Source organism: Apium graveolens, chromosome 5 (assembly GCF_009905375.1).
Source record: "Apium graveolens cultivar Ventura chromosome 5, ASM990537v1, whole genome shotgun sequence".
Classification (NCBI taxonomy): Eukaryota; Viridiplantae; Streptophyta; class Magnoliopsida; order Apiales; family Apiaceae; genus Apium; species Apium graveolens.
The window spans coordinates 230,510,359-230,536,119 of NC_133651.1; the positions used below are offsets into that span (position 1 = coordinate 230,510,359).

At 33.8% G+C, this 25,761-nt stretch overlaps 1 pseudogene; it reads left to right on the plus strand.

Moving 5' to 3' along the window:
- Positions 1-10,664: 10,664 nt before the first annotated feature.
- LOC141660779 (putative GTP diphosphokinase RSH3, chloroplastic) lies at positions 10,665-25,212 on the plus strand (annotated as a pseudogene).
- The last annotated feature ends 549 nt before the right edge of the window (positions 25,213-25,761 follow it).

Sequence of the window (25,761 nt, forward strand, 5' to 3'; positions counted from 1 at the left end):
TTAAGATATCAAATGAGTATGATAGGAGAACTTAGTTATTTTCTGGGCCTTCACGTCAAGCAGAATGAAGAAGGTACTTTTATCTGTCAATCCAAGTACACCAGAAATTTATTGAAGAAATTTGGAATGCAAGATTGTTCAACAGCATCCACTCTCATGGCCATTGCAACCAAGTTAGATAAAGATACTGGCTCTCCAGTAGATATTACTAACTACAGAGGTATGATTGGTTCTTTACTCTATCTAACTGCAAGTAGACCTGATATCATGTATGCTACCTGTCTTTGTGCAAGATTTCAGGCTGATCCAAGAGAACCTCACTTAATAGCTGTGAAAAAAAATTTCAAGTACCTTAAGGGTACAGCTGATCTGAGATTGTGGTATCCTAGAGAATCATATTTAAAGCTAATAGGTTACTCAGATGCAGATTTTGCAGGATGCAAAATAGACAGGAAAAACACTAGTGGAAGCTGCCAATTTCTTGGAGGCAGACTAGTTTCTTGGTTTAGCAAGAAACAGAAGTCAATTTCCACATCAACTGCAGAAGCAAAATATATTGCTACAGGAAGCTGTTGTGCACAGATTTTTTTGGATGAAGAATCAGTTACTGGATTATGGGTTAGAATTTTCTAAAATCCCTATTTACTGTGATAATCAAAGTGATATTGCTATGACAGGTAATCCAGTTCAACACTCAATGACAAAGCACATCAGCATTAAGTACCATTTCATAAGGGAACATGTGATGGAAGGTACAATGGAATTGCATTTTGTTCCAACAGATCAATAACTAGCAGATATCTTCACAAAACCACTATGTGAGGCTACTTTTACAAGACTGGTAAATGAACTTGGAATGGTTTCAGGTTCTTTCTCTAAATCTGTTTAGTTTTTATTCTCATGCATCAGAATTTATGATCAGTGTTTACAGATTATCTTATCTTCATGAAATATGTTCTTTAATTGAAATTCATTAAAATATTGATTGTTATCTGATGTGGATCTTTAAACTCTGATAGTGTTTTGAATGTTCTGTGACTATTCAATCCAATAAAGATAACTGTGCTAGATACTGACCTAGTAGTCTTTAACATACTAGAAATCCCATGTCTGAATTAGTTGTTTATGTGGAAACTCATTAACACAAGCAAATTCTGATTTTGAGCTTAGTTAAGTTTACTTTGTGTATCTTATTACTAAGTCACAAACTAGATTCTTGCTTCTTATCTGTTAGATTCTGATGTCAGTAAATCTTAAGAATGAACTAAATGCTGATAAGCCTCACTTATCAAAAGAAAAGAAAAGAAAAGAAAAGCCAGGCACTCCTTTGAGATCTATAGTAAATATGTGAAAGGGAAGACCCAAGTGCATTACTGGTATTAAGTAATATGCATTAGAAAAGCAAATAAATTTTCTTGGTGACTTTTCACATTCTCTGATTACTGGAGAAATATTCTGACAACAGCATAAATTCTGATAAGCAGTCGTGACTCACTTACACTGAGAAGCCACTGTAAAAAGGAATATCAAAAGATGCATAAAATGAGCACAAACAGTTAAGGTGGACTCTTGCATAAATTTGTTCTATAGTAGACTTCATGATTGATGACAGATTTTAAGCACTTTTCTTAGTTATGCCTTATTTCTAAGATGTACTGAAGTTTATCAGACTTTAATCTTTATTTGATATTTTGCTGAATGCACATACTTTCACTCCATATGAATGATGAAAATTACTGTGGTGATTAAGTTATTTTTGACAAACAGTTAAGTGTCATTTGCATAAATTCTGAGGACAAGTTCTGATGGAAGTTCTGACGATTAAACTCTGAAAAAAATAAGTCATTATTTGTATGAAGAATCACAGAAAAAGATATTCACTCTTTTAGTTCAGAAGCCATATTCTGATGACTGTTAAAATATGATATAAGTTAAGTTCTGGTATTAAATCCTGATGGAACCTTAATGCTTACGTGGCATTATTCTTTACTTGACTTATTTGTGATAAAAATTGAAATAGTCATATCAAATCAGAATATATTTGGGTAAGATAAAAACAGTCATAATCATTATGGGTTAGTGGTAAACGTGTTTATCTTGAAAAACTGCATGTGCATAGTAATTATTGTTTATTTCTCGTGCCCATTAACTCCTGTTTTAACTTTTTGCTGACTGTTATTATTACACATTGGTCTAGGGAGACGAGGCATCATTATTTTTTACTCTTAATCGTTAAACAGACCTCGCGTCCCTTGGTATTCCATTGGCTATTTAAATGACTGATCATCTTTCAGTAAAATCACATCTTTTCATTTCTCTCAAACAATGGCACATTTTAGTTGGTTTTACTGCTATGGCACAGACACTGTGACCATTTTTAGAAATGGAATTCCGACTTCATATCCTATCAACAACATTCCTTTCAACATATGGATTCAACTTCCAGACAACATTAAAAATGATTTGTTGTCTTTCCAAAGAGAAGTCCATCTCCGTATTCTTAAACAACAGGAGAAAATTATTCATCTTGCTGTTCTCTTTGTTGAAGGTAGGAAGAAGAATTAAATGTCATCCATCTGTATCTCTTCACCATCAGCTTTGTCAGAGTACTTAAAGTATGGCTGTTGATGTTTAGATTCTTAGACTAGGACTATCTTGTAATTTTTGCATGTAATCTATAAATTTCATGAAATGTACTCATTTGATATATTAATGAAATTTTATTTAATTGCAAGATTTAGTCTCTGTTCTCTCATATTATGTGACTGTGAATGTTCTAATTGTCATTTGTTAATCTTTACTTCATCTATTTAAACTTTATCCTTTGATGAATGTTTTGATTACAATTATGGTTAATAATAAATTTTGTTGATAAAGAGGAAACAGTTGAAACACGGGTTCATGCATCAGAACCTGTGATAGTTGGAGCTGAGAATGTTACTTCTCAGAAAGAAACTGCAGCTCAAAGTTATGATACTTTGAAGAAGAAATCTGTAAGTACTGAAGCTGCTAAAGCAACTCCTTCATTGGCAAGGAGATTGAAGAAAATGAAGGCTAGGAGGTATTTGGCTAAGGCTCCATCAGAAGATATTGAAGAAGCTGAGGAAGGGGATCAGGAATCTCTGATCTCACAAGAACCGATTATCATTGAAGCCCTTCTAGCTCAAGCCAAAGACACTGCTACTGATACAGTTGTAACCCCTCATGTATCACCTATTAAAGCTACAGATGATGCTAAAGAACAAACTGAAAATTCTGAAATAAATATTCATAATTTGAATATACCAAATGTTCTTTATCTGGAAGCTCCATCTACAGATGTTCAGCAATCTCCAACTTATATTCCAATTTTAAATGCTGAGTTACCATCTACATCAACCACACCAGCTCTGGAGATATATTTCGATGTTCAGAATTTAAATGAAGTTGTTCCTGAATCTCTAGTTGCTTCACACACTGTTGTACAGTCAGAACATAATGAGTTTTCCTCAAGTTCTGAAGACGGTGTTTCTGCTGAGACTCCAGTTCCTATACTAGGGAAGGAAGAATTGGTGAAGAAATTTGTTGATAAGGAAGCACCTATTCCTTGGGAGGATACTCACAGAGGTGTGGAGTGGACCAAGAAGTGGAATGACACTGATTTCATTCCAAGTTCTAACATTCTGACAGAGCATATTGCTAAAGCTGATGAGTTGCTCACAAATGCTGATTTAAATACACAACTCAAGATCAGTGCTCTATCTACCAAACATCTTCAAGGTCTATATTCTTCTACTCATGAGAATGTTGATACACTAAAGGAACATGCTGATAAGCTAGATCTACAGGTTAAGCTTGACAAGTTTCTTAGAAAGCTCAATTGGATGAAATCCAATCTTCAGTTGAACTTCTTCTTTCTCTCTTACTTCCTGATTGATGCCAAAAAGGGGGAGAAGGTAGTTAATTCCAAATGCTTACCTATTGAAATACTGAAGAAAAAGGATGATAAAAGTGATGACCAGGGAAACTCTGATAAGAGTAGAGGTCAAGGAAAAGTTCAATGAAAATCTTCTATACAGAACAAGTCAAGTTCTGATGCTGTGAATGCTAAAAGTCTGAAGTCAAGTTCTGATAAACAAAGTCTGATGTCAAGTTCTGATATTCTGATTCAGTCAGGATCTAAAGACTCTCATAAGTTTTTACAAACTCTGAAGTTAAAGGGGAAGCAGACTACTGTTTATTACAAAAATCCTAAAATCCAGACACTTGATGAGGAGATAGCTAGAAGAATATTTCTGAAACAAAATCCAGGAATGGATTTGGAAACTCTCAAGGAGGAAGAAGCTAGATTTGCTGTTGAGAAGACAAATATTAAGTCCAAAGTTTCTGATACAAAGAAACCTCCAAGGCCTAAGGAAAAAGGCATTGTGATCAGGGAACAGTCAAATTCTGAGACTTCAAAGTCCAAGACTAGATCACAAACTGAGATTGATCCTAAGTCAAAAGGAAAAGAAAAGGTTGGTTGACCTTTAAAGATTGAGAAAAAGATAAGTTCTTTCATTCCAGTCTATCAAACTACAATGCATGATGATAATTTGATAGAAGATGAAGCTGTTCAAATTCTGAAGAGAAGAAAGGTAATTGAAGAATCTAAAACAACCTCTGACACTGCTCAAGTTGTTCAGAATGTAGAACAACAAGTTACAGAAGAAATAACAAATTCTGATTAAGTTATTTTGGAAAAGATGACAATTGCTGATAAGAAGAAGCTGTTATGGAAGAAAGCTACTCCAGTTGAACCAAAATCCAATCTCTTGATGAATCAACTTGCAACATTTGGGTTGAGATCCAAGCAACCTAGAGATAAAGCTGGATTAGGTTCTGATGAAGAGAAAATACAAACATGAGTAGAAGTTACTTTAAGAGATCCTTTCATGTTGATAGACAAACCATATGAACAAATCAAACAAAAGCACCTTGACAAGGTGTTGACTGCTCAAATCGTGATAGATGCTCATGATAAGGAAAATCTAAAGGAGAAATTGATTTTATTTCTCTATGATGGATTAACTTACAGACTAGCTCACTGATGTGCTAAAGAAGTCTGTCAGAGAACTTCAACATATTCACTATCTTCTGGAAGTAAAGTCTGATGTTACAAGAAGATGGTCAGAATATATTTTGAAGGCTATAAGAGATCTATTCAGAATCTCTGGAACAAAGACTTCTCAGTATACCAATGATTAGTGAAGATGATGGAAGAGAAATTCTTATGCTGAAGAATTCTGCTAAGGTGGAAGTTATTCTGAAAGGAAAATGCTTATGTTATTAATGAAAACTCTTCACATCCTAGAGTTATCAGACTTGGTGATGGACTTGAAAGAACATCAATTCAAGCTCTCAGAACATCCATTTATCAGATTGGTGATAGTAAATATGAAGAACTGATGTAGGTCAAAGCACAGTTAGTTGAAATTCTGAGGAAAGCTGAAGAAAAGCTGGTAAGAGATTTTGTTAAGAATCATTATGGATTCAGATTGATCTAGTGAAGTTGGTAAAGCTACAAGGACTGTAAGTTGTAGTTAATAGTCTTATTAAACTCTTATTACATTTGAACTTAAATGTTTTTGACATCATCAAATCTATTAACTTGTATATTTTGCAAAATTTACAAGTTGGGGGAGATTGTTAGATATATTTGAGACGTCATGTCTAATATGTTTCATGTTTAGTTTTCAGATCTTAACAAACTGGAAATATCAGTACTTACTGGAAGTCAGAACTTAAGGATATCGTGACTTAGATTATCATAAGATAAATATCAGAAGATGGATATCAGAACATAAGTACAGGAGGACTAACAGTAAATGAATGAAGCTGATTTACAGGAAAGAAGATAGAGACTAATACAAAAAGAAGATATGCATTGAAAGAGTTAGAGGACTTAAAGAATTGTATAAGATATCTGATTGATATATTTTAGAAGACAGAATTATATTCCATATTAATTAGAAGTTATCTAGTAACTGTGTACTATATAAACACAGACATAGGTTTACACTATATGTGTTATCATTATCGAGAAGATCATACATTGTAACCTAGCTGCTCTCGTGATATTTGTTCATCACTGAGAGAGAACAGTTCCATTGTAACAGAGTTTATTATATCGAATATATTTGTTTACTGTTACTTGTGTTCGAAATCGATTTGATTGTATTCTACACTGTATTCAACCCCCTTCTACAGTGTTGTGTGACCTAACAAAAATGTAATTAAATTTATAAATATGTGTGATTCATTATTACGTAATTGTTGTATGAATGTAAAATAAAGTTAAAATAATCATCTATCGTATTCAAAAATTAATTTCTTATAGGCGCAAGTTGGTTCGAGATAATATATTGATATAAATACAGGCCCGTGCCTCGCACGGGTTTTTACGTTAGTTATACTGTAATAACCTGTAAATGGCCTATAATTTGGTATGGTTTTTTGGTTGGTTTGATTATTCCTATTTATGATCGTTGGATCTTTTTAATCAAGTGATCAGGATCATTAGATTCAAATATTAAAAGAAAACTCCTGGTTCGAACCCCGCTAACAACAAATATTTATATTATTATTTATACACTACTAAAACTCTAGCAACATCAATTATTTATATTATTATTTATATACTACCCAAGATTCAGGTACGAATCATGTCAACAAAAAATATTTATATTATTATTTATAAATATATTAATAAGATAATAATAAAAAGAAATTTATTATAAATTTAAATAATATAAAAATATAATGAAAACCTGTGCATCGCACGGGTTGAAAAGCTATTTATATATAATAATGTATTCAATATTTTCTTATATTTATTTTATAAATTTTTATTTTTAATATATTCAAAATGATGAAAAAAATATTTATTAATAATAAATCATAATTTTTAATTAAATATAAATTAAATATGAAATTATTTTTTTAAAATTGGCAGAACTATTTGCGCCATACTAAATTCTTGTCTCGTCCTTTATGATCTTTGATTTCGTACTTGTTTAGTAGCATTATTATATTATTCGCGTCATTGTTTATTATGCTTGAATCTTTATTGATCTTCCTACGTATCTTTGACATATTCTTCATAAAACTAGCAATATGCCCGTGCTACGCACACTGGTTTAGTTATTTTCGTAATTATAAAAGAATGAAGTAAGAAATTAAAAAAAAGATTTTTCTTAAATTATATTCAGTAAAAAGAATACTAATAACTTGAATAGTGATTAGCGGATAAATGATAAAAATTGATGTTTCCGCCACGATCACGGATCCAATACCCCAACTTCGAACGAAATAACTTTTAGACCATGTTTCCTTTTCGGTCCCCAATAATGTGATCGTGCCACACACATGTTATAGTTTTATCTTTTAGATTTAAGTAAACATAACAATAAAATTTGAAATTTTGATTTTTATCTGATCCGAACCGAAATCGAAATGAGGTTCGTGCTTTCGGTTCACCTAATTTAATAAACCGAGATCCATTGTTTGATTTCGGTTTTATCTTAAACCAACTCGCTGCCAAACTGAACCGCATATATATAATAATATATATTTTAGATTATTAGTTATATTTTACTTCCTACCTGAACTCCACAAAAAATTGTCATTCCTTGATAAATATTTTGTTCAACAAACAATTTGAATTTACCGTCATTTCATTGTTTACCCACTATGAATGATTGTTGGAAGACTCTTAATTATTTATTTGTACTGCAAGTTTTTGATCATTATTATCGAAGTATTATTATTGTCATTACTTGATTAATACATCGTAATTTGTAGGTTATTAATGCATTCAGCTGAGAAGAATTTCATTTCATTTTCTAGTAACATCAATAGTTTATGATAAACTTTATATCATTGGTCACAAATAGATTAATCCCTTAAACTGAAATATCTAAAACCGCATCGCATGGTTTGAGTTAGTTGTGTTGAAGGTCGCGGGTTGGTTTGAAAATTTTAAAAAACGTACCATATGATTTGGTTTAAATTTGAACTCTAGTTCGAACCAAATTGGACCGCAATTACCCTTACTTTAAAGTATAACTAAAGTTCAAATTTTGAATTTTGTAAAATAATTTCTTTTTTTTATCGTAAAATTGATGCTACCGATGTTACATCGATTCCGAACAACCCTTTAAAAAATATATAATACTACTACATTTTTTATGAAATGGATATATTAAACACAACAACAATCTTCAGTGATCTTAATAATCATATTTAATAGTAATTACGTACACTTGGTTTAGTTGTTTAATAGTAATTACGTACACTTGGTTTATTTGAAATAAAATTCAAAAATTCGTAACATAATATAATTTTCATAAATTTATAATCAAATTTACTCCATCCAAATATAAAATATATGTTACTTGAAGTTGATGGTAACTCACGTCGTCATAGAAATATTATCTCATGAAAATATTTTTATTGCGACTATAGAAATATGAAAATAATTATTATTTAAATTTTTATGGTGAGATGTCTTTAACAAATATATATACTAATAATCAACGAATCAGTTAGTAATAATATTTTTTGTTAACTAACTCAAAATTCACTTCAATTTATAAATTATAAAGTGATATATTTTATTTTTATCAATAATAAAATAGGACCGATTTAATAGTTTCCAAATTTTTAGTATGCTCGATCTCTGAACATATTTTTAAAATTGTATCTTTTGCAAAATTTTCTCATATAAGAAATTATAATAGAAAATTATCTTCAATAATTTAAATTTAGACTATGTCATGTTCCTGTATTTACAATGTTTTTCATATATTTTCTTAATTTGTAAATGTTAAAAATATAATTATAAATAAAATTAAAAATATATGTGAAAAATGTTAGGTTAATTACTTTAATAAAATAAAAAAATACTAAGGGCCCATGTAAAGTTTACTTATTTACATATATTATATAAAACATAACAATGTAGCCCAAAAAAAATTTCTTGTCATATACAAATTTTAAATATTATGATGAATTTTAGGTTTTAAGGTTGTATTTAATATTTATAAATAATTTTATTTTGATATATTTTATTATCATATTTGAAATAGCGTATTTATAATTTATAACATACCTAACAATTCAAGTATAATATTTTCTATCCTACATACAATATTTTTAATGATACATAAAATTAACATATAATATTTTCAATGCAATATAACTACGAGAATAATTTGATATTTTAATATATTTATCTATATTAAATTCTTTTTGTAAATTATTTTTTTTGTTTAGATTTTTTGGCTTGCTGTTAAAAAATTATATAATAAAACAATTTCACCCATTCAAATTTAGTATACTTTAGTTTACTATATGTATAACAACAACTTCCTGACTTTTATTTTTTTTCACTAAAAAATTAATTTAGAACCTTGAAAACATTATTTAGAATGACTCATTTTGGATTTTACAACAATTTCTAAACTATTTTTTTAAAAGTTAATATCCTTATCTTATAAAATAACCTATAACTCAGTCTTTTAAATTAGATAAAATCATATTATTTTTTAATGGAGTAAGATCAATAAAATTTATAATAATCTCAAATTCATTTTTAACAATCTTAATAATAAGATTTGTTAAACATACGAAAATGTATAGTTAATTTAGTAATTTTATTTTTATTGAAATAAGATAAAAAGTCGAGTGCAATTTTATGACCTTTGTTTCACTTAATTATATAAATTAAGTTACTCAACGACTTCGTGCGGCCTTCTCCGATTTTATAATTTAAAAATTATTAGTCCGAATATTATCCTTCGCCCATTCAAAAGCTAAAAAATTATATTAAAATATGAAAAAATATGTAAACAACTTAAATTTCTCACATCTCCAAATATGATAACTTTATATAAATATAGTAAATCATGTCAAAGGGGTTGGATAACTTGATACAGAAGAAGAAGACTCATGGTTCTTAAAATTATTTACTGATAAATTATTGAATTTTAGATACGTTAAAAATGTGATTAATTTTATTTCTAGAAGAAAATATCATATTATATTTGAAAGCAAATTTTTTAGAAATATATATCTTTTTATGTATGATGTAAACTTTCATTTTAATTAATTATTTGAAAATATGAAAAAAGAACATACATAAACCTATAACATAAATTGAATTTAACAGGATACATCGGATTCAAACCTTCAAACCCTCCTGATCATTTAACTATCAATTAAACCTACAACACTGTTACAACCAAAACTTTCGGCAGCGAGTGAAGTATCCAAAACAATCCATTGACCTATATTTCTTGACACACCTCTAAAAATCAGAATCTCTTTTAGTTCAATATAACTCTTGGAGAAATATAATTGTGTACAGTCACATTTCTGCAATTAATTCCTGTAATTAATTAGTGAGTACTTAGTCGAGTTCTTGAAATAACAGTAAAAGTCAAGTCTTTCCACATAATACATTTCATTACATAGTACATACACACACATATAGCTTTTTATAGAGAGAGAGACAGAGGGGGCAAGAGAGAGGGAGGGGGAGGGGGAGGGGGAGTACTTGGAAGGAGAGTGGAGGATGAAAGAAGTAAGGGCTTTCTTTTTTGGCATGGTTAAATTTAAAATTTAAGTTGTTTTTTTTTTTGTAGATGAGGGCAAGTGGAGATACTTATTTACAACACTGCGTAGAAACTGCAGTTTTGCTTGCTATAATAGGTGCTAATTCCACAGTAGTTGCTGCAGGCCTTCCCCATGACACACTTGATGATTCTAATTTCTCTTATCACCATATTTTTCAGTCTTTTGAATCTAGGGTTGCCGATCTTGTTCAAGGGGTATGAACCCTTATTTTTTCTTCTGGTTTTTGTATATCACTTATCTATTTAGTAAGTATTGTACGATGATCTATTTTCCTTGTTTTTAGGCGTAATTTCTAATCTGCTTATTGGGAAATTTATGCTGATTAGCTATTGTTGTTTATATAGGTGTCTAAGCTAAGTCAATTGAGCAAGACACGGCGAATATAACCATTGAGGCTGATAGGCTTCACATGATGTTTCTTCCTCTGGCTGATGCCAGAGCTGTACTGTGACACCCTCAATCTCGGGGTTAGGTAATGAGGACCCACACACCTTTAATCTAATAATTAAATAAGCATAAATCCCGATTAACTACTAACAAGATCAAATAGGATAAAGTATGAGACAAGATTACAACTACCAACCATAAAATATAACTTACAACCCCAAAATAATATTAAATAAACATAATCGATTCCGGCTTGCAACCGACAGATAATCCATTGTATCTTTACAACCTTCTGGCTAAGCGCTTTCTCACTCAAAAACACCACTACCTGCTCTGGAAACCGGAAGCCCTCAACACGGTAGAGACCACCAGATACGCTCTTACGAGCAGTGCGCCTAAGCCTGGCCATCTTCTTGCTTAACTGCCATGGTTAGATTAAAACAAGACATATGAGTATAAAACTCAGCAAGTAACTATAAAGCAGTTCTACGATGTAAAATCCACAATATACTTTACCAATCTCAGGGCATTCTGCTTTATTTGTTCTAGGTGGCAGATTTCCATCTTTCGGGTTATGAAAGGGTTATAAAGGAAAAATGTTGGGCTTTCAAGGAACAAGGCTCGAAGCAGGGTGAAAGCCGACATTCATCACAAATCATTAAAGGATCAAAACAGATCTTTCAGAAAGGAAAGCAACAATATTTCACTATATGGAACCAATTATATGATCAACAAATTAAAATCAGGGTTCACGAGCTTTAAGCTTCACAATATCACAATCAACTCTTTTCAAAGCAATATAAACCATTTTCTTTTTTTCAAAGAATCAATTACTGAGTAGGAAGTTTCAATTCCTTTTTAAAATCAATATAGAACCCTTGATTGGACTACTTTATCTTTTCATTTCATTATAATACGGGTGATCAGCCCGTACCAACCTCCATCCGGTCTTTAAGGTACCATACGGCATAATTTCAGCCTTAAACTGGACTAGCCGCGCTAGCCTCTTACAATGACCGGACTAGTCCCACTAGCCTCTTACGTCCAATCCAATCCATCAGGAATTCGTTTGGAAAACCTTGAGTTGGAAAAAGTAGGTTTTTTAAATTCATTTTATCATTACTAAGAATATGAAATCATTCGGACTCTTTCAAGTCGAAACTCATTCTTAGATTCAATTTCAAGAATTGAAAGTTAAGGAAATGAATCAAGGATAAACAAGATGAAATTCTAGGGGTTTTGAATTAATGATAACAAGGTACTTAAGTTAAAAGAATCAGACTGTTCCAAGGATCAATTGGGGATATGGTGATCAAAGAATATGGCATCATTACAACGGGATTCGTAAAGGTAATTATAGGGTTTATAACAGTTCATGGCATATCAAATAATTTGAACAGAAAAGATAGGTTACCAAAGGGTTAAATCAATAAGCTTATCAGTAACAGTTTTACAAGATCAAAGATAGGGTATCTCAAATCGATATCAGGGGTTCATCATTTTAACAGTTCAATACTCTACATGATATGAACAACATTCTCTCTATAACCATTTACACAAGTAATTAGAGTTACTTGTCTGAATTCGCTTTCCTGTTTCACAAAGGTTGAACTACTGCCACCTAGTATACCTTTCCCTTTCCTAGCCTGAATGCCCTCACATTCCGAATCTACAATCAAAACCAAAACTTCAATTAGTTCTCAACTCTCGTTCCCGATGTTCACTCAATACGATAGCTCGATTATACTTCTGACTCGAACTATATGAGTATAGCTTATATACACACATGCACATAGCACATAACACATTCTTTTCTCATAGCCTTTATATCTCTATATATACTCGATCACCAACTTAAACTCATTAAATCTTGACTATTATCCAAATCAAACACTTATAACTCATACAAACACACAATTTCATTCATAGCTAATTACTTACGACCATAGCTATCACTTATATCTTTTAAAATCAATCAACTTAATTTCCCTTTTTCTTTTATCCTTAATTCGAACCAAAACAACAATCCAACAAGAAAAATCAAAGATTTTCACATATAAACACTCAATTATTCTTTCAATTACCAAAAATCAAGTTTTGACCTTTATTCCCTATGGCCTATTCGGCCTTAACACTTATCACAATCAAGAATCAAACATGCAAAGCCCTTATTTGACATGCATCAAGTATATCATCCCAAACTAGTTTAGTTTCATTCTTACAACTCATTTAAACTCATAATTCAAACGTAATCATGGATGATCACTCATTTAACACTTAATTCAACTTTAATCGAGTAGAAACATTCGAAATTTCCAAGAATCACAACTTGCATGCATCAATTTGGACTATAACTCATTTTAATTGCTCTACAATTTATAAAACAATCATCAATAGATCATTTGCACCAACAAATTAACATGATTTTCCAAAAAAAAAACAAGAACCATTCGGCCTCTTCTAAGAATCCTAACATGCAAACTCAATTTCAATCTTTTGCATCTTTAATCACACTAATCTCTTAACATTAAGCTAGATTAACATTCATAATCAACAAGAATCAACTCATCAACTTGTAAACTACAAAACCATTCGGCCTTTCAAAAGAAACCACATGCAAACACAAAATAATTGATTAAATACTAGAGCTCAGTGTTCAACATCATTGCTCACCACCGGTTCACCGGAGTTCATCACCGGTGGCGGTGGCATCACGGTGGTGCCCCCATTCGGGGGTTTCCAATCTTCAACCACCGATTTTCTCAAGTGATTACACACATGCAAGCACTCATCTTCACTTTAAATCATTCAAGAACCAAAACCCTTTTGTTTTCATGAAAACCGAATTCAAAACCACCAAATCCAACTTTGGTTTTTCTAACAAACTTGAATATAGTGACATGCATGTATGTATATAGGTAGATATCACAAAATCTCACACAATCATGGTTTTATAACCGAAAAAGAGTGAAGAACAAGTGAAAGATTGAAGAGATAGTGTACCGAGAGTGAAAGAGAGAAATCCCGAGAGGGATGAAGAAATGAGAGAAAAAGAAAAAGAAGAGAGAAGCTCGGGTAAAAAGAAAGAAAAGAGGAGGTGGGTGAGATTATATACTACCAAGGGAGGGGTAGTATGGTAATTAGGTATCTCATTTATGATTCACTTTTTATTCTTAAAAGAAAACGAATTTGATTTGCAAATGTCTCTCTCGGAAAAGATGAATTTTATACGAATGATAATTTTAAAACGTGAATCTTGAAATTAGCTTTCCAACCATTACTCATAATAAGATTTTGAGCGTACGGTTGATTTTATATGGTTTTTACAAGTTTGTGCTAATAATAACACTTTATCACATAAACATCAATTTAAAATGTAACGATCACCAAATAAATCCGTCCATCATTTTTAGAAAGTCTATAGGATTCTTACTAAGATAACAGAATAAATCTCATGCAGTTATCTTACTCAGATAATTTTATAAAAATGTGCGAAGGTTAAATAAACCTTTATTTAAATCAAATAATTCTCTTAAATCCATAAAAATATCAACAAATCACGTAATCATGTGTACAGACAGGAAAACACACATATGAACACATCACAACTCATATCTGATCATATAAATTATCCTTCTTTAATATTATTCCCTTTTTACGCGTTCCGGGTCACGTTCCGCCTGACGGCCGAACGCTCAGCGTTTCAATTACGCTTCTCATTATCATTATCGACCGACACGTCACTAGGACGCAATACTTCATTTAAACATTCATTTCACACAATCATACATATTTCACATTTTATATACTTTCAATCCTTATTAGGACGGGTTCCGTTCTACCTGACGGCCCGACAACACAGCTTAACTTCTAAGCTGACTCTTTAAATTGGAACGCTTTTACTTACGCTCCTAGATTCTAATATATAGTAACGACAATTAACCATCACTTAATCACATAATCATAATCACTTCACATAAATCATATTTTATTGACTTAATTACGTCGTAAACTTCTCATTCGTCACAATCTACCCTCCTTAAAAGGATTCTGTCCCCAGAATCTAGTCTAGGCAAATAGACGGGGATATTTTTCTTTAATTTCACTTTCTAATTCCCAAGTTGATTCTTCTACTAGTGGATTTCTCCACAACACTCTAACTAGAGGTACAGCTTTATTTCTAAGTGTCCTCTCCTTTCGGTCTAAGATTCGAACTGGTTGTTCCACATAAGAGAAATCCGATTGAATTTCCACTGGTTCCAATTCGATCACATGGCTCACATCAGCATTTTACTTCTTCAGAAGAGATACATGGAATACATTGTGTAGATGTTGCATTTGCGGAGGTAGCGTTAATTCATATGCCACCTTCCCAACTCGTCGCAGTACCTCGAATGGTCCAATATACCTAGGACTCAACTTCCCTTTCTTTCCGAATCGAGTTAAACCTTTCCAGGGAGATATCTTTAGCAAAACTTTGCCTCCAGGTTCAAATTACACATCTTTTCGTTCTTGATTTGCGTACTTCGTTTATCGATCTTGAGCTGTAACTAATCTTTTTCGAATCATTTCTACCTTTTTCCTTTATTTGCTGAACCAGCTCTGGGCCAGTTAATTTGCGCTCACCAACCTCGTCTTAATATGTAGGGGACCTACATTTTCTTCCATACAACGCTTCATAAGGCGGCATGCCAATACTCGCGTGATAACTGTTGTTGTAAGAAAACTCAATTAAAGGCAAATGATCGTCCCAATTTCCTTTGAAATCTATTGCGCAGGTTCGCAACATATCTTCAATTGTCTGAATTGTCCTTTCACTTTGTCCGTCCATCTGCGGATGGTACGCCGTACTCATTTTCAGCTTAGTTCCCAAATGATCATGGAATTGTCTCCAAAATCTCGAGTTAAACCTTGGATCTCTATCAGACACGATAGATACAGGGACTCCGTGACACATCACAATCTCATCCAAATACAATTTGACCAACTTTTCCAACAAAAATCTTTTATTTATCGGCAAAAAATATGCTGACTTCGTCAGCCGATCGATTACCACCCAAATCGCATCATGATTGGACTTGGTTTTAGGTAATCCTACCACGAAATCCATCGCTATATGTTCCCATTTCCATTCTGGTATATCCAGTTGCTGAAGCAATCCGCTTGGCCTCTGATGTTCCGTTTTGACTCTTTGACACGTATAACACTTACTTATCCATTCCGCAATTTTCTTTTTCATGCTTGGCCACCGATAACTTTCTTTTAAATCCTGGTACATTTTCGTACTTCCAGGGTGAATTGAAAATCTCGAGTTATGCGCTTCTTACAAAATCTCGTGCTTTAGTTCCACGACATTAGGTATCCAAATACGTGAGTTAACACGGTATATTCCTTTTCCATCCTTTTGAGCTTTAATTCCTTCTCCTATCAACTTATCCTTTTTGCGATTCATCACTTGCTCTTGATAACATCGAATCTTTTCCAAAATTTCGGGTTGAAATGACATCACATATATAGCTTCACCTCCAAATTCTGGAGTCTGCACTTCTATTTCCATCTTTTCAAAATCCTTGATCAATTCTTCCGATGACGTTAACATATTCAACCTTTCCTTGTGACTTAGAGCGTCTGCTACCACATTTGCCTTTCCAGGATGATAGTTTATCGCACAATCATAATCTTTGATCAATTCTAACCACCTTTTTTGTCTCATATTCAATTCCTTTTGAGTGAAGATATACTTTAAACTCTTATGATCTGTATAAATCTCGCACTTTTCCCCATATAAATAATGCCTCCAAATCTTAAGGGCAAACACAATTGCTGCCAATTCCAAATCATGCGTTGGATACTTTTGCTCGTGCGGCTTGAGTTGCCTTGCCGCATATGCTATTACCTTCCCGTGTTGCATTAACATACATCCAAGTCCTTTATATGAAGCATCACTGAATATTACAAATTCTCCTTTTTCATCAGGTAACACTAACAATGGGGTAGTTACCAGTCTCTTCTTTAACTCTTGAAAGCTTTCCTCGCACTTTTCAGTCCATATAAACTTCCCGTTCTTCCTTGTCAACTTTGTTAATAGGACAACAATCTTAGAGAAATCTTGCACAAACCTTCTGTAGTATCCAGCTAATCCCAGAAAACTTCTGACTACCGTAGGAGTCTTGGACCTTTCCCAATTCATTACAGCTTCAATCTTGGCTGGGTTCACTTTGATTTCTTCTTTATTAACTACATGACCAAGAAATTGCACTTCCTTTATCCAAAATTCGCACTTCAAAAACTTAGCGTATAGCTTATCTTTTCTCAGAATTTCCAAAAAAATCCTCAAATGCTCCTTATGATCTTCTTCCGTCTTGGAGTAAATCAGTATATCGTCAATAAACACAATAACGAACGTATCCAAATATTGTTTGAACACTCTGTTCATAAGATCCATAAATGCGGCTGGCGCATTCGTCAAACCAAATGCCATTACCAAAAACTCGTAGTGTCCATATCTCGTTCGAAATGCTGTCTTGGGTATATCTTCCGCTTTAATCTTTAATTGATGATACCCATATCTTAAATTGATCTTGGAGAAACACGAAGCTCCTTTTAACTGATCAAACAAATCATCGATTCGTGGTAGAGGGTACTTATTCTTAATCGTCAACTTATTCAATTCGCGATAATCAATGCACAACCTCATACTTCCATCCTTTTTCTTTACAAACAACACCGGTGCGCCCCACGGGGATACACTCGGCCGAATTACTCCTTTATCCAACAATTCTTGCAACTGAGCGGCCAATTCCTTCTTCTCGACTGGCGCCATACGATAGGGAGCTTTCGATACTGGTTCCGTTCCAGGAGCCAAATCAATTGTAAACTCGATCTCTCTATCTGGAGGTAGTCCAGGCAATTCATCAGGAAATACATCCAGAAAATCTCTTACTATTGGGATATCCTCAATCCTCACGGATTCTTTCTCCACATCCATAACATGAGCCAAATAAACTTCGCATCCCTGACGTATTAATCTCCTCGTCTCGATAGCCGTTAGGAATTTCTTCTCTTGCCTCTTTCCTTTGAATATCACTTCCTCACCATCCTTGGTCCTTAACTTCACCTTCTTACTTTTACATTCTATTTGCGCCTCATGGTTTGACAACCAATCCATTCCTAGTATAACCTCAAATTCTCCTAACTTAAAGGGAATTAAGTCAGCAAAAAAGTGCCGACCTTCTATAGTCACATCACAATCGGGATAAATCTTATTAACAATAACTTTCTCTTGATTTGCTACCTCTATAATCAAATAAGGTTCCAGAGGGTACGTAACACAATTTAACTTATCAAGAATACTTTCACAGATAAAAGATCTAGTTGCTCCAGAATCCATCGATACTTTTACTTCTACTGAGTTAATAACAAGCATACATGCTACCACGTCCACATCTTGCACCGCATCTTTCATTGTCATATTAAAAGTCCTAGCTCTGGGTTGAGCTGATGGTGCTGGGAGAGACGGTGGTCCAGCAATCCTAAGAATATTGGCCTTTTGATCAGGCTCCTTGCAATTCCTAGCCATATGGCCCACCTTTTCACACTTGAAACAAGCCAAGTCAGGCTTCCTTGCTCTATTTGGACACTCTGAAGAATAATGCCCTTTCTGGTTGCACTTAAAACAGGTGACATCCAATTATTACACCTTTCCGGATGTCTCTTCCCACAATTCTTGCACTCTTGAATCTGAGGTCTGTTATCCTTCCCCGGTTGTCCTGCTTTCTGGAAACGGTTCTTCTAAGCTCCGTTACCGGATTTAAACTTCTGAAACATTTGGTGCTGACCTCCACCATTCCTTCCAAACTTTCCTCTAAACTTCGAGCTTCCTTACTCTTGCTCCGAGCTTTCAAATTTCCTTTTCCTTCCTTCATTTTCTCTCTTCACAGCTTCACACTCACCTTCCACTATCATTGCCTTTTTTTACCAAGGTAGCATAATTCTTGATCTCCAACAACGCTACTTGACTCATAATCCATGGATTAAGTCCCTGTTGGAACCTCTTAGCCTTCTTTGTCTCCGTATTTACATACTCAGGTACGAACCTAGACAGCTCCGAAAATTTCACTTCATACTCCGCTACCGACATATCTTCTTGTCTAAGATCCAGAAATTTCATCTCCAACTGATCTTGCATATAACTCGGCAAATACTTCTCCAGAAACATCTCAGTGAACTTCTCCCATGTTAAGTCCTTTCTTTCCAACAACGCTTTCGAAGACTCCCACCAGAAACTTGCTTCATCTTTAAGGTAATAACTCGCATACTGAGCTTTCTTATCGTCCTTAACTTCTGCTAACTCAAAAGCTTTTTCCATTTCTCTTAACCACGACTGTGCTTTAATCGGGACTGGAAAACCTAAGAATTCTGGGGGATGAACAGATTGAAAGTGTTTGAAGTTTCCAACTTTAGGGACCACTGGCTGTTGCAAAAGCTGAGCAAGTCTGCTCATCATGGTGCTGGGTTTACTTCTGGGTCTTGGGTTGGTATTTCTTCTTCTTGGTGATCTGGCGAGTTGGCCATTTCTTACAAACCTGATCGAGCAATTATTTAGCAATACGATAGCATGGCATATATACAACAACATTTCATTATGAAATCTTTTTGCGGGTTTTAAGCTTTACCCAATTTTTCTCATGCAATCCTATTACTACATAATTCTCATATCAGTGTTGTTTTATCATGGCACATAATAGGGTATTACGAATTTTAAACATGGTTGTACGGAAACATGATAGTTAGAACAGTTTATGAGATATTTAGGGTGCACAATGGAAAACAGGATAATGGATTTATTTAAACAAAGGGGTACATAAAGAAAAGCCTGGTTACCACAAGTTCTGAAATAAGGTACAATAATATAGCAGGGTTAAACAGAGGAAAAACTAGAAAATATCCCCCTATCTACCCCTAACTTCTAACAACTACTGCTACAATGTTCTGAAATACAACATAACAAATGAAAAAGGGATCCCGACATCTGACCAAGTATCCCAAAGCCTATTGACGCTGAAAAACAACAATCTACGGGCTCAACCAACAGTCCCGTCTAATCATCCAGAATCTCTCTCAACACAACCAACATCCAGTGAATGATCTTATGCAGCCTCTGGGCCTCAGCATCAGCATCACTAGTGGATGGTCCCTCATCCAATCTCCTCCGAGCAACCAGCTCCACCAACTGAATCCTAGCTCTCCACTCCTCCATCACTACTGAGGTCCTCTGCCTAGAGTCTCGAATCAACCTATCCACCAAAGCTTCCAACTCAGGAATACGGGAGTAAACAAAGTCTCGGTCCTGGGCTAACTTGCCACCAACACTAACAGGTACAGTCTTAGGCATTTCAGACTCTGGCTCAGGGGCAGGGGTCTCTGAATCTGGCCTCAAGGGCGAAATCTGCATAGGGATCTCACTATTCTCAGAGGGATCCACCTCTGGGTCTGAACTAACATACACATGCTCTTCTGGAGAGGGTGGAATGGGGTCCACTGGGGTACCGGTCAAACTAATCTCGGAATCTGAATCACTACCACTACTCGGATCCTGAGAGAAAGCACAAAACAGCAACCAAGAACAACGTTAGGGTTAAATAAAGCTTCCAGCTAACTCACACCCTAACTCTAGTTTCCACTTTAACTAATACACACTTTCCTTAGACTATACCTAATAGCCTAACTCAACTCTACATGAGTCGAACTCTCTCGCGATATTAATATACCCAAAATACCCCTTTTTAATCCTAACTTGTCTCAGGGACTAGATCATGTAGCTCTGATACCAACTTGTGACGCCCTCAATCTCGGGGATAGGTAATGAGGACCCACACACCTTTAATCTAATAATTAAATAAGCATAAACCCCGATTAACTACTAACAGGATCAAACAGAAATAAGTATCAGACAAGATTACAACTACCAACCATAAAATATAACTTACAACCCCAAAATAATATTAAATAAACATAATCGATTCCGGCTTGGAACCGACAGATAACCCATTGTCTCTTTACAACCTTCTGGCTAAGCCCTTTTTTACTCAAAAACACCACTACCTGCTCTGGCAACCGGAAGCCTTCAACACGGTAGGGACCACCAGGTACGCTCTTACGAGCAGTGCGCCTAAGCCTGACCATCTTCTTGCTTAACTGCCATGGTTAGATTAAAACAAGACATATGAGTATAAAACTCAGCAATTAACTACAAAGCAGTTCTACGATATAAAATCCACAATATACTTTACCAATCTCAGGGTATTCTACTTTATTTGTTCTAGGTGGCAGATTTCCATCTTTCGGGTTATGAAAGGGTTATGAAGGAAAATGTGGGGCTTTCAAGGAACAAGGCTCGAAGCAGGGTGAAAGCCGACATTCATCACAAATCATTAAAGGATCAAAACAGATCTTTCAGAAAAGAAAACAACAATATTTCACTATATGGAACCAATTATATGATCAACAGATTAAAATCAGGGTTCACGAGCTTTAAGCTTCACAATATTACAATCAACTCTTTTCAAAGCAATATAAACCATTTTCATTTTTTTCAAAGAATCAATTACTGAGTATGAAGTTTTAATTCCTTTTTAAAATCAATATAGAACCCTTGATTGGACCACTTTATCTTTTCATTTCATTATAATACGGGTGATCAGCCCGTACTGACCTCCATCCGGTCTTTAAGGTACCATATGGCATAATTTCAGCCTTAAACTGGACTAGCCCCGTTAGCCTCTTACAATGACTGGACTAGTCCCACTAGCCTCTCACGTCCAATCCAATCCATCAGGAATTCATTTGGAAAATCTTGATTTGGAAAACGTAGGTTTTCTAAATTCATTTAATCATTACCAAGAATATGAAATCATTCGGACTCTTTCAAGTCGAAACTCATTCTTAGATTCAGTTTCAAGAATTCAAAGTTAAGGAAATGAATCAAGGATAAACAAGATGAAATTCTAGGGGTTTTGAATCAATGATAACAAGGTACTTAAGTTAAAAGAATCAGACTGTTCCAATGATCAATAGGGGATATGGTGATCAAAGAATATGACATCATTACAAGGGGATTCGTAAAGGTAATTATAGGGTTTATAACAGTTCATGGCATATCAAATAATTTGAACAGAAAAGATAGGTTACCAAAGGGTTGAATCAATAAGCTTATCAGTAGCAGTTTTACAAGATCAAAGACATGGTATCTCAAATCGATATCAGGGGTTCATCATTTTAACATTTCAATACTCTACATGGTATGAACAACATTCTCTCTATAACCATTTACACAAGTAACTAGAGTTACTTGTCTGAATTCGCTTTCCTGTTTCACAAAGGTTGAACTACTGCCACCTAGTATACCTTTCCCTTTCCTAGCCTGAATGCCCTCACGTTCCGAATCTACAATCAAAACCAAAACCTCAATTAGTTCTCAACTCTCATTCCCGGAACGTTCACTCAATACGATAGCTCGATTATACTTCTGACTCGAACTATACGAGTATAGCTTATATACACACATGTACATAGCATATAACACATTCTTTTCTCATAGCCTTTATATCGCTATATACTCGATCACCAACTTATACTCGCTAAATCTTGACTATTCTCCAAATCAAACATTTTTAACTCATACGAACACACAATTTCATTTATAGCTAATTACTTACGACCATAGCTATCACTTATATCTTTTAAAATCAATTAACTCAATTTCCCTTTTTCTTTTATCCTTAATTCGAACCAAAACAACAATCCAACAAGCAAAATCAAAGATTTTCACATATAAACACTCAATCATTCTTTCAATTACCAAAATTCAAGTTTTGACCTTTATTCCCTATGGCCTATTCGGCCTTAACACTTATCACAATCAAGAATCAAACATGCAAAGCCCTTCTTTGACATGCATCAAGTATATAATCCCAAACTAGTTTAATTTCATTCTTACAACTCATTTAAACTCATAAGTCAAACATAATCATGGATGATCACTCAATTTAACACTTAATTCAACTTTAATAGAGTAGAAACATTCGAAATCATGCATCAATTTAGACTATAACTCATTCTAATTACTCTACAATTTATAAAACAATCATCAATAGATCATTTGCACCAACAAATCAACATGATTTTCCAAAAAAACAAGAACCATTCGGCCTCTTCTAAGAATCCTCACATGCAAACTCAATTTCAATCTTTTGCATCTTTAATCACACTAATCTCTTAACATTAAGCTAGATTAACATTCATAATCAACAAGAATCAACTCATCAACTTGTAAACTACAAAACCATTCGGCCTTTCAAAAGAAACCACATGCAAACACAAAATGATTGATTAAATACTATAGCTCAGTGTTCAACATCATTGCTCACCACCGGTTCATCGGAGTTCATCACCGGTGGCGGTGGCATCACGGTGGTGCCCCCATTCGGGGGTTTCCAACCTTCAACCACCGATTTTCTCAAGTGATTACACATATGCAAGCACTCATCTTCACTTTAAATCATTCAAGAACCAAAACCCTTTTGTTTTCATGAAAACCGAATTCAAAACCACCAAATCCAACTTTGGTTTTTCTCAAAAACTTGAAGATAGTGACATGCATTTATGTATATAGGTAGATATCACAAAATCTCACACAATCATGGTTCTATAACCGAAAAAGAGTGAAGAACAAGTGAGAGATTGAAGAGAGAGTGTACCGAGAGTGAGAGAGAGAGAAATCCCGATAGGGATGAAGAAATGAGAGAAAAAGAAAGAGAAGAGAGAAGCTCGGGTAAAAAGAAAGAAAAGAGGAGGTGGGTGAGATTATATACTACCAAGGGAGGGGTAGTATGGTAATTAGGTATTCATTTCTGATTCACTTTTTATTCTTAAAAGAAAACGAATTTGATTTGCAAATGTCTCTCTCGGAAAAGATGAATTTGATATGAATGATAATTTTAAAACGTGAATCTCGAAATTAGCTTTCCAACCATTACTCATAATAAGCTTTTGAGCGTACGGTTGATTTTATATGGTTTTTACAAGTTTGTGCTAATAATAACACTTCATCACATAAAAATCAATTTAAAATGCAACGATCATCAAATAAATCCGTCCATCATTTTTAGAAAGTCTACAGGATTATTACGAAGATAACAGAACAAATCTCATGCAGTTATCTTACTCAGATAATTTTATAAAAATGTGCGAAGGTTAAATAAACCTTTATTTAAATCAAATAATTCCCTTAAATCCATAAAAATATCAACAGATCACGTAATCATGCGTACAGACAGGAAAACACACATATAAACACATCACAACTCATATATGATCATAAAAATTATCCTTCTTTAATATTATTCCCTTTTTACGCGTTCCGGGTCACGTTCCGCCTCACGGCCCGACGCTCAGCGTTTCAATTACGCTTCTCATTATCATTATCGACCGACACGTCACTAGGACACAATACTTCATTTAAACATTCATTTCACACAATCATACATATTTCACATTTTATATACTTTAAATCCTTTTTAGGACGGGTTCCGTTCTACCTGACGACCCGACAACACAGCTTAACTCCTAAGTTGACTCTTTAAATTGGAACGCTTTTACTTTCGCCCCTAGATTCTAATATACAGTAACGACAATTAACCATCACTTAATCACATAATCATAATCACTTCACATAAATCATATTTTATTGACTTAATTACGTCACAAACTTCTCAGTCGTCACATGTACTCATCAAATTGGCAAATCGATTACATAATATGATGACCTTAGACGCATTACCTATTTCTAAGCAACAGAGGTTTGCTAAAGAAACATTGGACATATTTGCTCTTGCTAATCGGTTAGGAATTTCTAGCTGGAAAGATAAGATAGAGAATCTTTGTTTTAAGTATCTATATCCTATTCAGTATGAGGAACTCTCGTCCCAACTTATGAAATCCTTTAACGAGGCTAAAATATCTGCTGATAAGCTGGGCCAAGCTCTTAAGGATGAATACATTTCTTACCATATTCTGTAAGGGCGACACAAAAGCTTGTATGGTATCTACTGTAAAATGTTAAAGTATGTTTCGATTAACAGGAAAGTATCATTAGTTCGTTTTGAATGACAATCTATACATATGTGCATTATAGTCTCTTGGTTATGCATTTGGAAGTAGTTAATTTTACAGTATCTCTGTTATAGCCAGTGAGTTTAAATTTATATTTTATTTTATTTATGATAAAGTGAGTTTAAGTATTTTTAATTTTAATTTTAATTTTATTCTATGTATTTTCTTGGTCATATTGAATTTTTGAGAAGAAAATACTCATACTCCCCTCTCTTCCCACATAACCAATATTCTCCAGAATAAAGAGAAAACAGAAGTGCAGAGCAAGCATATAAGCAAAAAAGAAATGGCAAACCTTTTGTATCAGAGGTAATACCATGATTTACCCCCTCTCCTTCAGCAGATAGCTTTTCTTGTGAGTTTCCAGAATCCTGGCTACCATTTTCCACTTGAGAGTTTATGCTAAAATTTGCTTCAATAACAAAAAGTTAAATTCAATACTAATATACTTACAAAATCATTTTAGTCCCGTAACACATCTCCATTAAACATTACAGCTAACAAATTGTGGAAATAGGTTATAAAAATGACATATACTACATTCCC